Raw genomic sequence first — 11,996 nt, forward strand, 5'->3', positions numbered from 1 at the left:
GTTTTAAAAAGGTCAAATCAAGGATCATTTAGCTATTTGATTTTGAATTTTAAGATCCCTTGAAATATCAAACTAACAAAATATATATTAGATAAAAAATTGTATTTAACCTTACTGCTATTAGCCCATACAAACACATTGAATAACAGATTCACTACATGGAACAACAGATAGTATTTACTGCTATTAGCCCATACAAACACATTGAATAACAGATTCACAACAGATAGTTTGTTGTGAAGTGTCTGTCCTATATCTGAGAGATATAATAAAGATCAGGATTTAATTATTTCCTTTTTTTCATGTATTTAACCCCTTATTTTTGACACTAAACAGTCTCCATATATACAGTTCTTCCATTGAATTATTTCAACTGGTACCGGGGGACCTTCAGAAGAGTATTGTGAGGCCAGAGAGTTTCAACCTTTATCCCCTTTCCACAGGGAGGTCATATCAGTGTGTTTCCCAAACTGTTCGGACGCTACAGACAGAAGTTGGCAGATCGGCTGTAACGACTTCAGACGAGTCCCAAGACGCTTGTGAGTCATTCTTAAGAGGACACAGCTGCATAGGTCACTCTGGAGTCATTCTTAAGAGGACACAGCTGCATAGGTCACTCTGGAGTCATTCTTAAGAGGACACAGCTGCATAGGTCACTCTGGAGTCATTCTTAAGAGGACATTTGTCACCAAGAAATTGTCTTAGATCCATGTGATCTTTGTTGTTGTTGTTGAGAAACCCCTTCTATTTCCTGTATTTATTGAAAACTTCTTCAGTTCTGTGGTGTAGTTACTCAGACCACCACTAGAGGGGCCCAGGCCTCAGCTAAATCATACTCAGACATCAAATCGACACCAGCAGGGGTTGAGAATCGCTCAGCTCCAGAAGCAAACCGTTTTAGAAGACTTGTGAGGATCAAAAGTTTGTGGTCTATTGCAGGTCTGCAATTCACACTAACCCACGGACACATGCACAGACGCACACACACACACACACACACACACACACACACAGTGGAGGCTGCTGATGGGAGGATGGCTCATAATAATGGCTGGAATGGAGCAAATGGAATGGCATCAAAGACCTGGAAACCATGTGTTTGATGTATCTGATAACATTCCACTGATTCCGCTCCAGCCGTTACCACGAGCCTGTCCTCCCAAATTAAGGTGCCACCAGCCTCCTGTGACACACACATACATATCGGCCAATGTGAAACGCATAAGCTACTCAACATGACTTTGAACTGACATATCCCTTTCATACAAAAATAGACCAAAAACCCACTAATTTACCATGCCTGCTTTTTGTATATAGAATTCTATACTATACTGTAGAATACCATACTACACACTGTAGTATCCCTCATGTGAAGTACTTACTATAGAATGTTGTAGTATACTGTAGAATACTATAGCAAATACTACAGTATAATCCGCAAAAACACTACACATTTTAAACTATAGCAATTACAATTTTAATTTGCATATACCCTCCCCTTTTCCCTCCCCCATATCGCAATTTGTGCCACCCCATGTGAGAAACCTACCTAGCCAAGTATAGACCATATATTGTGTTCCCTACAGGTTGTGGAAAATTAGCTCTCTTTTAGTATTTCTCCAGCAGGTTTCCTGAAAGAAAAAAGCCTTCAGTTCTATGTCAAATATAATTCAACAAAAACACTGTAGTAAGTATTACGGTAATGTCCGCAAAAACCCTACAGTAAATACTACGGTAATGTCCGCAAAAACCCTACAGTAAATACTACAGTATATTACAGTCTGCATAAACACTACATTACTATAGTATATACTGCAGTTTATTTTACTACAGTATTTATACTATACATTAGTTAACTGAAAATACTACAGTATACTGCAATAAATACTACAGGACTTTAGTCTGCAAAAAAATACAGTGAATACGACAGTAAAGTCCTCTTAAACACTATAGTTTACTATTAGTATTTTTTCATGTGGGTAGTGCACTACTTTTCACAGAACCAAAATACAGTTATCAGGTCTGGGTAAATGGTTGTCTGGTTTTTTTAATTCTTTAACACTTTCATTGTTTAACACCTCCCTAATTTGAACTTCAACCAGCCCCCATGGTTTAACGACATCCCCCCCACCCCACCCCTCCCAGTTTGCCAGTTACCCACTGATATGTATAAAGGGGTCTACCTGCACATTAAGTGGTAACTAAGGACATAAGTGGTAACTAAGGGGCTGTTAGAAAGAGGGTTGTATAAACATTGCCTGATAAAAAAATAAAAATAACATACCACATCTTACGTCTGAAACGGTTAATAGTTTCTCACCTAGTGAAAACATGAAGGTGTTTCCAACATCATCATCTCTTCAGCCCTACTATAGAACGCTACTTCTGACCAGAACCCTATGGGTGATGCACTATCAAGGCAGAAGGCCATTTGGGACTCTGTATCATAACAGCAGTCCTTTAGTTTCCTCCTGGTCTCCTTTCCATCTCTGATGACATCACAGGAAGTGTGTTTTAATGGAGCCATGGGCGTCTGAAGTGATGTGGAGTCGTAAATCTCCCAGAGCTCAGCGGCGTATTGCCTTACACACACACGCACACACGAATACATACACACTGACAGGGCTCTGTGAGGTATCGACTTCCTGACTGGCTGAAAGTCCTTAAATAATCTGCTGTTCACTAACACACTTTAGGGAAGGGCAGGCCTGACTCCCTACTCCAGAGAGAATGAACTGACAGCTACAGTACTGGTTCTGGGTTAGAGGGTAGAGGAAGACTTCAGAATACCTCTCCTAACCCTCTCCTCTCTCCTACCCCTAACCCTCTCCTCTCTCCTAGCCCTAACCCTCTCCTGTCTCCTCTCTCCTAGTCCTAACTCTCTCCTCTCTCCTAGCCCTAACCCTCTCCTGTCTCCTAGTCCTAACTCTCTCCTCTCTCCTAGCCCCAACCCTCTCCTCTCTCCTAGCCCTAACTCTCTCCTCTCTCCTAGCCCTAACCCTCTCCTGTCTCCTAGTCCTAACTCTCTCCTCTCTCCTAGCCCTAACCCTCTCATCTCTCCTAGCCCTACCTGTCTCCTCTCTCCTAGCCCTAACTCTCTCCTGTCTCCTCTCTCCTAGCCCTAACCCTCTCCTCTCTCCTAGCCCTAACCCTCTCCTCTCTCCTAGCCCTAACTCTCTCCTCTCACCTAGCCCTAACCCTCTCCTGTCTCCTCTCTCCTAGTCCTAACTCTCTCCTCTCTCCTAGCCCTAACTCTCTCCTCTCTCCTCTCTCCTAGCCCTAACCCTCTCCTGTCTCCTCTCTCCTAGCCCTAACCCTCTCCTCTCTCCTAGCCCTAACTCTCTCCTCTCTCCTAGCCCTAACCCTCTCCTGTCTCCTAGTCCTAACTCTCTCCTCTCTCCTAGCCCTAACCCTAACCCTCTCCTCTCTCCTAGTCCTAACTCTCTCCTCTCTCCTAGCCCTAACCCTCTCCTCTCTACTAGCCCTAACCCTAACCCTCTCCTCGCTCCTAGTCCTAACTCTCTCCTCTCTCCTAGCCCTAACCCTCTCATCTCTCCTAGCCCTACCTGTCTCCTCTCTCCTAGCCCTAACTCTCTCCTGTCTCCTCTCTCCTAGCCCTAACCCTCTCCTCTCTCCTAGCCCTAACCCTCTCTCTCCTAGCCCTAACTCTCTCCTCTCTCCTAGCCCTAACTCTCTCCTGTCTCCTCTCTCCTAGCCCCAACTCTCTCCTCTCTCCTCTCTCCTAGCCCTAACCCTCTCCTGTCTCCTAGTCCTAACTCTCTCCTCTCTCCTAGCCCTAACCCTAACCCTCTCCTGTCTCCTAGTCCTAACTCTCTCCTCTCTCCTAGCCCTAACCCTCTCATCTCTCCTAGCCCTAATTCTCTCCCCTCTCCTAGCCCTAACTCTCTCCTCTCTCCTAACCCTAACCCTCTCCTGTCTCCTAGTCCTAACTCTATCCTCTCTCCTAGCCCTAACCCTCTCCTGTCTCCTCTCCCTCTCTCCTAGTCCTAACCCTCTACTCTCTCCTAGCCCTAACTCTCTCCTCTATCCTCTCTCCTAGCCCTAACCCTCTCCTGTCTCCTAGTCCTAACTCTCTCCTCTCTCCTAGCCCTAACCCTAACCCTCTCCTGTTTCCTAGCCCTAACTCTCTCTTCTCTCCTAGCCCTAACCCTCTCCTGTCTCCTCTCTCCTAGCCCTAACTCTCTTCTCTCTCCTAGCCCTAATCCTCTCCTGTCTCCTCTCTCCTAGCCCCAACTCTCCTCTCTCCTAGCCCTAACCCTCTCCTCTCTCCTAGCCCTAACTCTCTCCTCTCTCCTAGCCCTAACCCTCTCCTGTCTCCTCTCTCCTAGCCCCAACTCTCCTCTCTCCTAGCCCTAACCCTCTCCTCTCTCCTAGCCCTAACTGTCTCCTCTCTCCTAGCCCTAACCCTCTCCTGTCTCCTCTCTCCTAGCCCTAACCCTCTCCTCTCTCCTAGCCCCAACTCTCTCCTCTCTCCTAGCCCTAACCCTCTCCTGTCTCCTAGCCCCAACTCTTTCATCTCTCATAGTCCTACCTGTCTCCTCTCTCCTAGCCCTAACCCTCTCATGTCTCCTCTCTACTAGCCCTAACCCTCTACTCTCTCCTCTCTCCTCTCTCCTAGCCCTAACCCTCTCCTCTCTCCTAGCCCTAACCCTCTCCTCTCTCCTAGCCCTAACTCTCTCCTCTCTCCTAGCCCTAACCCTCTCCTCTCTCCTAGCCCTAACTCTCTCCTCTCTCCTAGCCCTAACCCTCTCCTCTCTCCTAGCCCTAACTCTCTCCTCTCTCCTAGCCCTAACTCTCTCCTCTCTCCTAGCCCTAACCCTCTCCCCTCTCCTAGCCCTAACTCTCTCTTCTCTCCTAGCCCTAACCCTCTCCTGTCTCCTCTCTCCTAGCCCTAACTCTCTCCTCTCTCCTAGCCCTAACCCTCTCCTGTCTCCTCTCTCCTAGCCCCAACTCTCCTCTCTCCTAGCCCTAACCCTCTCCTCTCTCCTAGCCCTAACTCTCTCCTCTCTCCTAGCCCTAACCTTCTCCTGTCTCCTCTCTCCTAGCCCCAACTCTCCTCTCTCCTAGCCCTAACCCTCTCCTCTCTCCTAGCCCTAACTCTCTCCTCTCTCCTAGCCCTAACCCTCTCCTGTCTCCTCTCTCCTAGCCCTAACCCTCTCCTCTCTCCTAGCCCCAACTCTCTCCTCTCTCCTAGCCCTAACCCTCTCCTGACTCCTAGCCCCAACTCTCTCCTCTCTCCTAGCCCTAACCCTCTCCTCTCTCCTCTCGCCTATCCCTAACCCTCTCCTGTCTCCTCTCTCCTAGCCCTAACTCTCTCCTGTCTCCTAGTCCTAACTCTCTCCTCTCTCCTAGCCCTAACCCTAACCCTCTCCTCTCTCGTAGCCCTAACCCTCTCATATCTCCTAGCCCTACCTGTCTTCTCTCTCCTAGCACTAACCCTCTCCTCTCTCATTTCTACTAGCCCTAACCCACTCCTCTCCCCTAGCCCTAACTCTCTCCTCTCTCCTAGCCCTAACCCTCTCCTCTCTCCTAGCACTAACCCTCTCCTGTCTCCTCTCTCCTAGCCCTAACCCTCTCATCTCTCCTAACCCTAACTCTATCCTCTCTCCTAGCCCTAACCCTCTCCTGTCTCCTCTCTCCTAGCCCTAACCCTCTCATCTCTCCTAACCCTAACTCTCTCCTCTCTCCTAGCCCTAACCCTCTCCTGTCTCCTCTCTCCTAGCCCTAACTCTCTCCTCTCTCCTAGCCCTAACCCTCTCCTCTCTCCTAGCCCTAACCCTCTCCTGTCTCCTCTCTCCTAGCCCTAACCCTCTACTCTCTCCTAGCCCTAACTCTCTCCTCTCTCCTAGCCCTAACTCTCTACTGTCTCCTCTCTCCTAGCCCTAATTCTCTCCTCTCTCCTAGCCCTAACTCTCTCCTGTCTCCTCTCTCCTAGTCCTAACTCTCTCCTCTCTCCTAGCCCTAACCCTAACCCTCTCCTCTCTCCTATCCCTAACCCTCTCCTCTCTCCTAGCCCTAACCCTCTCCTCTCTCCTAGCCCTAACTCTCTCCTCTCTCCTCTCTCCTAGCCCTAAGCCTCTCCTCTCTCTTAGCCTTAACCATCTCCTCTCTCCTAGTCCTAACTCTCTCCTCTCTCCTAACCCTAACTCTCTCCTCTCTCCTAGCCCTAACCCTCTCCTGTCTCCTCTCTCCTAGCCCTAACTCTCTCCTCTCCCCTAGCCCTAACCCTCTCCTCTCTCCTAGCCCTAACTCTGTCCTCTCTCCTCTCTCCTAGCCCTAACCCTCTCCTCTCTCCTAGCCCTAACTCTCTCCTCTCTCCTAGCCCTAACTCTCTCCTCTCTCCTAGCACTAACCCTTACCTCTCTCCTAAACCCTAACACTCTCCTCTCTCCTATCACTAACCCTCTCCTGTCTCCTCTCTCCTAGCCCTAACTCTCTTCTCTCTCCTAGCCCTAACTCTCTCCGGTCTCCTCTCTCCTAGCCCTAACTCTCTCCTCTCTCCTAGCCCTAACTCTCTCCTGTCTCCTGTCTCCTCTCTCCTAGCCCTAACTCTCTCCTCTCTCCTAGCCCTAACTCTCTCCTGTCTCCTCTCTCCTAGCCATAACCCTCTCCTCTTTCCTAGCCCTAACCCTGACCCTCTCCTCTCTCCTTGCCCTATCCCTCTCCTCTCTCTTAGCCCTAACCCTCTCCTCTCTCCTAGCCCTAACTCTCTCCTCTCTCCTCTCTCCTAGCCCTAACCTTCTCCTCTCTCCTAGCCCTAAACCTCTCCTCTCTCCTAGCCCTAACCCTCTCCTCTCTCCTAGTCCTAACTCTCTCCTCTCTCCTAGCCCTAACTCTCTCCTCTCTCCTAGCACTAACCCTCTCCTCTCTCCTAGCCCTAACCCTCTCCTCTTTCCTAGCCCTAACTCTCTCCTCTCTCCTAGCCCTAACTCTCTCCTCTCTCCTAGCACTAACTCTCTCCTCTCTCCTAGCCCTAACTCTCTCCTCACTCCTAGCACTAACCCTCTCCTCTCTCCTAGCCCTAACCCTCTCCTCTTTCCTAGCCCTAACTCTCTCCTCTCTCCTAGCCCTAACTCTCTCCTCTCTCCTAGCCCTAACTCTCTCCTGTCTCCTGTCTCCTCTCTCCTAGCCCTAACTCTCTCCTCTCTCCTAGCCCTAACTCTCTCCTGTCTCCTCTCTCCTAGCCATAACCCTCTCCTCTTTCCTAGCCCTAACCCTGACCCTCTCCTCTCTCCTAGCCCTAACCCTCTCCTCTCTCCTAGCCCTAACCCTCTCCTCTCTCCTAGCCCTAACTCTCTCCTCTCTCCTCTCTCCTAGCCCTAACCCTCTCTTCTCTCCTAGCCATAAACCTCTCCTCTCTCCTAGCCCTAACCCTCTCCTCTCTCCTAGTCCTAACTCTCTCCTCTCTCCTAGCCCTAACTCTCTCCTCTCTCCTAGCACTAACCCTCTCCTCTCTCCTAGCCCTAACCCTCTCCTCTTTCCTAGCCCTAACTCTCTCCTCTCTCCTAGCCCTAACTCTCTCCTCTCTCCTAGCACTAACTCTCTCCTCTCTCCTAGCCCTAACTCTCTCCTCTCTCCTAGCACTAACCCTCTCCTCTCTCCTAGCCCTAACCCTCTCCTCTTTCCTAGCCCTAACTCTCTCCTCTTTCCTAGCCCTAACTCTCTCCTCTCTCCTAGCCCTAACTCTCTCCTCTCTCCTAGCCCTAACTCTCTCCTCTCTCCTCTCTCCTAGCCCTAACCCTCTCCTCTCTCCTAGCTCTAACCCTCTCCTCTCTCCTAGCCCTAACTCTCTCCTCTCTCCTAGCCCTAACTCTCTCCTCTCTCCTAGCCCTAACTCTCACCTCTCTCCTAGCACTAACCCTCTCCTGTCTCCTCTCTCCTAGCCCTAACTCTCTCCTCTCTCCTAGTCCTAACTCTCTCCTGTCTCCTCTCTCCTAGCCCTAACTCTCTCCTGTCTCCTAGCCCTAACTCTCTCCTCTCTCCTAGCCCTAACCCTCTCCTGTCTCCTCTCTCCTAGCCCCAACTCTCCTCTCTCCTAGCCCTAACCCTCTCCTCTCTCCTAGCCCTAACTCTCTCTCCTCTCCTAGCCCTAACCCTCTCCTGTCTCCTAGCCCTAACCCTCTCCTGTCTCCTCTCTCCTAGCCCTAACTCTCTCCTGTCTCCTAGCCCTAACTCTCTCCTCTCTCCTAGCCCTAACCCTCTCCTCTCCTAGCCCTAACTCTCTCCTCTCTCCTAGCCCTAACTCTCTCCTCTCTCCTAGCCCTAACTCTCTCCTCTCTCCTAGCCCTAACCCTCTCCTGTCTCCTCTCTCCTAGCCCTAACCCTCTCCTGTCTCCTCTCTCCTAGCCCTAACCCTTTCCTGTCTCCTCTCTCCTAGCCCTAACTCTCTCCTCTCTCCTAGCCCTAACCATCTTCTGTCTCCTCTCTCCTAGCCCTAAACCTCTCCTCTTCCCTAGCCCTAACCCTCTCCTCTCTCCTAGCCCTAACTCTCTCCTCTCTCCTAGCCCTAACCCTCTCCTGTCTCCTCTCTCCTAGCCCTAACCCTCTCCTCTCTCCTAGCCCTAACTCTCTCCTCTCTCCTAGCCCTAATTCTCTCCACTCGCCTAGCCATAACCCTAACCTCTCTCCTGTCTCCTAGTCCTAACTCTATCCTCTCTCCTAGCCTTAACCCTATCCTAACCCAACCCTCTCCTCTCCCCTCTCTCCTAGTCCTAACTCTCTCCTCTTTCCTAACCCAACACTCTCCTCTCCCCTCTCTCCCTGCCCAAATCTCTCCTCTCTCTTAACCCAACCCTCTCCTCTCTCCTCTCTCGTTGCCCTAACCCTCTCCTCTCTCCTCTGTCCTAGCCCCAACCCTCTCCTCCTTCCTAGCCATGCTAGGGGGCTTGCCTGATCCCTGAAAAACCTTATCCTACCTCCCCCACCTCCCTCCACCTCCCACACCCCCCCCTACCTCCCTCCACCTCCTCCACCTCCCTCCACCTCCTTTTACCTCCCTCTACCTCCTTTTACCTCCCTCCACCTCTCCCCTACCTCCCTCCACCTCCCTCCACCTCCCTCCACCTCTCCCTACCTCCCTCCACCTCTCCCTACCTCCCTCCACCTCCCTCCACCTCCCTCCACCTCTCCCTACCTCCCTCCACCTTCCTCCACCTCCCCTACCTCCCTCCACCTCCCTCCACCTTCCCCTACCTCCCTCCACCTCCCCCTACCTCCTTCCACCTCCCTCCACCCTCCCTACCTCCTCCACCCCCCTACCTCCCTCCACCTCTCTCTACCTTACTACACCTCCCTCCACCTCCCTCCACCTCTCCCTACCCCCTCCACCACCCTCTACCTCCCCTACCTCCCTCTACCTCCCTCCACCTCTCCCTACCTCCCTCCACCTCCCTCCACCTCTCCCTACCTCCCTCCACCTCTCCCTACCTCCCTCCACCTCCCTCCACCTCTCCCTACCTCCCTCCACCTCCCTACCTCCTCCACCTCCCTACCTCTCCTACCTCCCTCCACCTCCTCCTACCTCCTCCCCCTACCTCCCTCCACCTCCCTCCACCTCTCCCTACCTCCCTCCACCTCCCTACCTCCCTCCACCTCCCCTACCTCCCTCCACCTCCCCTACCTCCCTCCACCTCCCCTCCCTCCCTCCACCTCTCCCTACCTCCCTCCACCTCTCCCTACCTCCCTCCACCTCCCCCTACCTCCCTCCACCTCCCCCGACTCCTTCCTGGATCGACGTGTACAACAGCATGTTCCAGTTCCCGCCAATATCCAGCAACTTCGCACAGCCATTAAATAGGAGTGGGACAACATTCCACAGCCGACAACCAACAGCCTGATCAACTCTATGCGAAGGAGATGTGTCACGCTGCATGAGAGAAATGGTGGTCACAACAGATACTGACTGGTTTTTTTATCCACGCCCCTACTTATATCTGTGACCATCAGATGCATATCTGTATTCCCTGTCATGTGAACTGGGAATATGAACGGTAACTCAGTAAAATCTTTGAAATTGTTGCATGTTGCGTTTATGTCTTTGTTCAGTGTAGTTGCAATGCCCTGTCCTAGCTTTCTAAGGATAGCCTTTCCACTCCCTATTTAATCTTGCTCTTGTGATTGACTGAGTTCAAACCAGGTCTCCTGCATGTCACAAGACTGTTTTAGCCCACTTAGATAAAGCCCATACGGATTAGTTCAGGAAGCTAACACAAGTCTTCAAGTCTCCAGCAAGGTTCATTGAACCACCTTGGTTACATTTCACCCCCCTTCCAGCTCATACTCAGAATGATCACTGGGTTTCACGCCCCTTCGAGCTCATACTCAGAATGATCACTGGGTTTCACCCCCCTTCGAGCTCATACTGCACAACGACAACACTTCCTGTGGCAAACAGAAGCGGTAGGAATTTGGAGAATGAACAGAACGCATCTTCAAGACACCAAATGCATTCAATATGTAAATGAAAAATGTAAAGCTTTACCATTACATATGTAGACATAGATGACAGAGAAAAGTCCAGGGTAGGGGAGGGAATGGCCGGCAGGGATGTAGCTCAGTTGGTAGAGCATGGCGTTTGCAACGCCAGGGTTGCGGGTTCGATTCCCACGGGGGGCCAGTATGAAAAATAAAAAAATTATGTATGCACTCACTAACTGTAAGTCGCTCTGGATAAGAGCGTCTGCTAAATGACTAAAATGTAAATGTAAATGTAAAAGCCAGAGAAAAGCCAACCCCCAATATCATTTGGGATGCTGAGAAAAAGGACGGCTTTCAAAAATAATTATATTTAATATTTTGGGACAAAGTAGCCCCTGTATTCACACCAATGACAACACGTCACTCAATTCAGTCCTTCCTAGTTCCATGCATCAAACAGTTATTTCAGTGATATTAATACCAGGAAAATCTGGAGAGTCCCCTGCTCATTATAGACCCATTAGTTTAATAAATTGTTACAATAAAATAATATCAAAGCTTATAAGCAATAGAATGGCAAAAGTCTTACGAGACTTGATACATATCAATCCAACAGGGTTTATTAAAAATAGACACTTACAAACAAATACAAGAACATGTTTCAGTTTAATACAATACGCTTAAAAACAAAATATTGATTAATCATTAATGGCTGATCTCCTGATATACAGTACCTGACCAATACTGAAAACTCAATGCCCACTTTGCTAAAAATATTTTGGGATAGATCACCAAAACAACTCTGTTTAAATGGGGTTCACAGATGGATAGATCACCAAAACAACTGTTTATATGGGGTGAAAAACCAAATCTTTTTTTTCTTTTTTTCCCCCACCTTTATTTAACCAGGTAAGCCAGTTGAGAACAAGTTCTCATTTACAACTGCGACCTGGCCAAGATAAAGCAAAGCAGTGCGATAAAAACAACAACACAGAGTTACATATGGGGTAAAACAAAACATACAGTCAAAAATACAACAGAAAATATATATACAGTGTGTGCAAATGTAGCAAGTTATGGAGGTAAGGCAATAAATAGGCTATAGTGCAAAATAATTACAATTAGTATTAACACTGGAATGATAGATGTGCAAGAGATGATGTGCAAATAGAGATACTGGGGTGCAAATGAGCAAAATAAATAACAATATGGGGATGAGGTAGTTGGGTGGGCTAATTTCAGATGGGCTGTGTACAGGTGCAGTGATCGGTAAGCTGCTCTGACAACTGATGCTTAAAGTTAGTGAGGGAGATAAGAGTCTCCAGCTTCAGAGATTTTTGCAGTTCGTTCCAGTAATTGTCAGCAGAGAACTGGAAGGAATGGCGGCCAAAGGAGGTGTTGGCTTTGGGGATGACCAGTGAGATATACCTGCTGGAGCGCATACTACGGGTGGGTGTTGCTATGGTGACCAATGAGCTAAGATAAGGCGGGGATTTGCCTAGCAGTGATTTATAGATGGCCTGGAGCCAGTGGGTTTGGCAACGAATATGTAGTGAGGA

General features: G+C 49.6%; 1 pseudogene; it reads left to right on the forward strand.

Annotated features, from left to right (window-relative positions):
* The first annotated feature begins 1,592 nt into the window (after window positions 1-1,592).
* LOC121530992 lies at window positions 1,593-1,650 on the forward strand (annotated as a pseudogene).
* Window positions 1,651-11,996: the final 10,346 nt, after the last annotated feature.

This window comes from Coregonus clupeaformis, chromosome 18, assembly GCF_020615455.1.
Source record: "Coregonus clupeaformis isolate EN_2021a chromosome 18, ASM2061545v1, whole genome shotgun sequence".
NCBI classification, from domain to species: domain Eukaryota; kingdom Metazoa; phylum Chordata; class Actinopteri; order Salmoniformes; family Salmonidae; genus Coregonus; species Coregonus clupeaformis.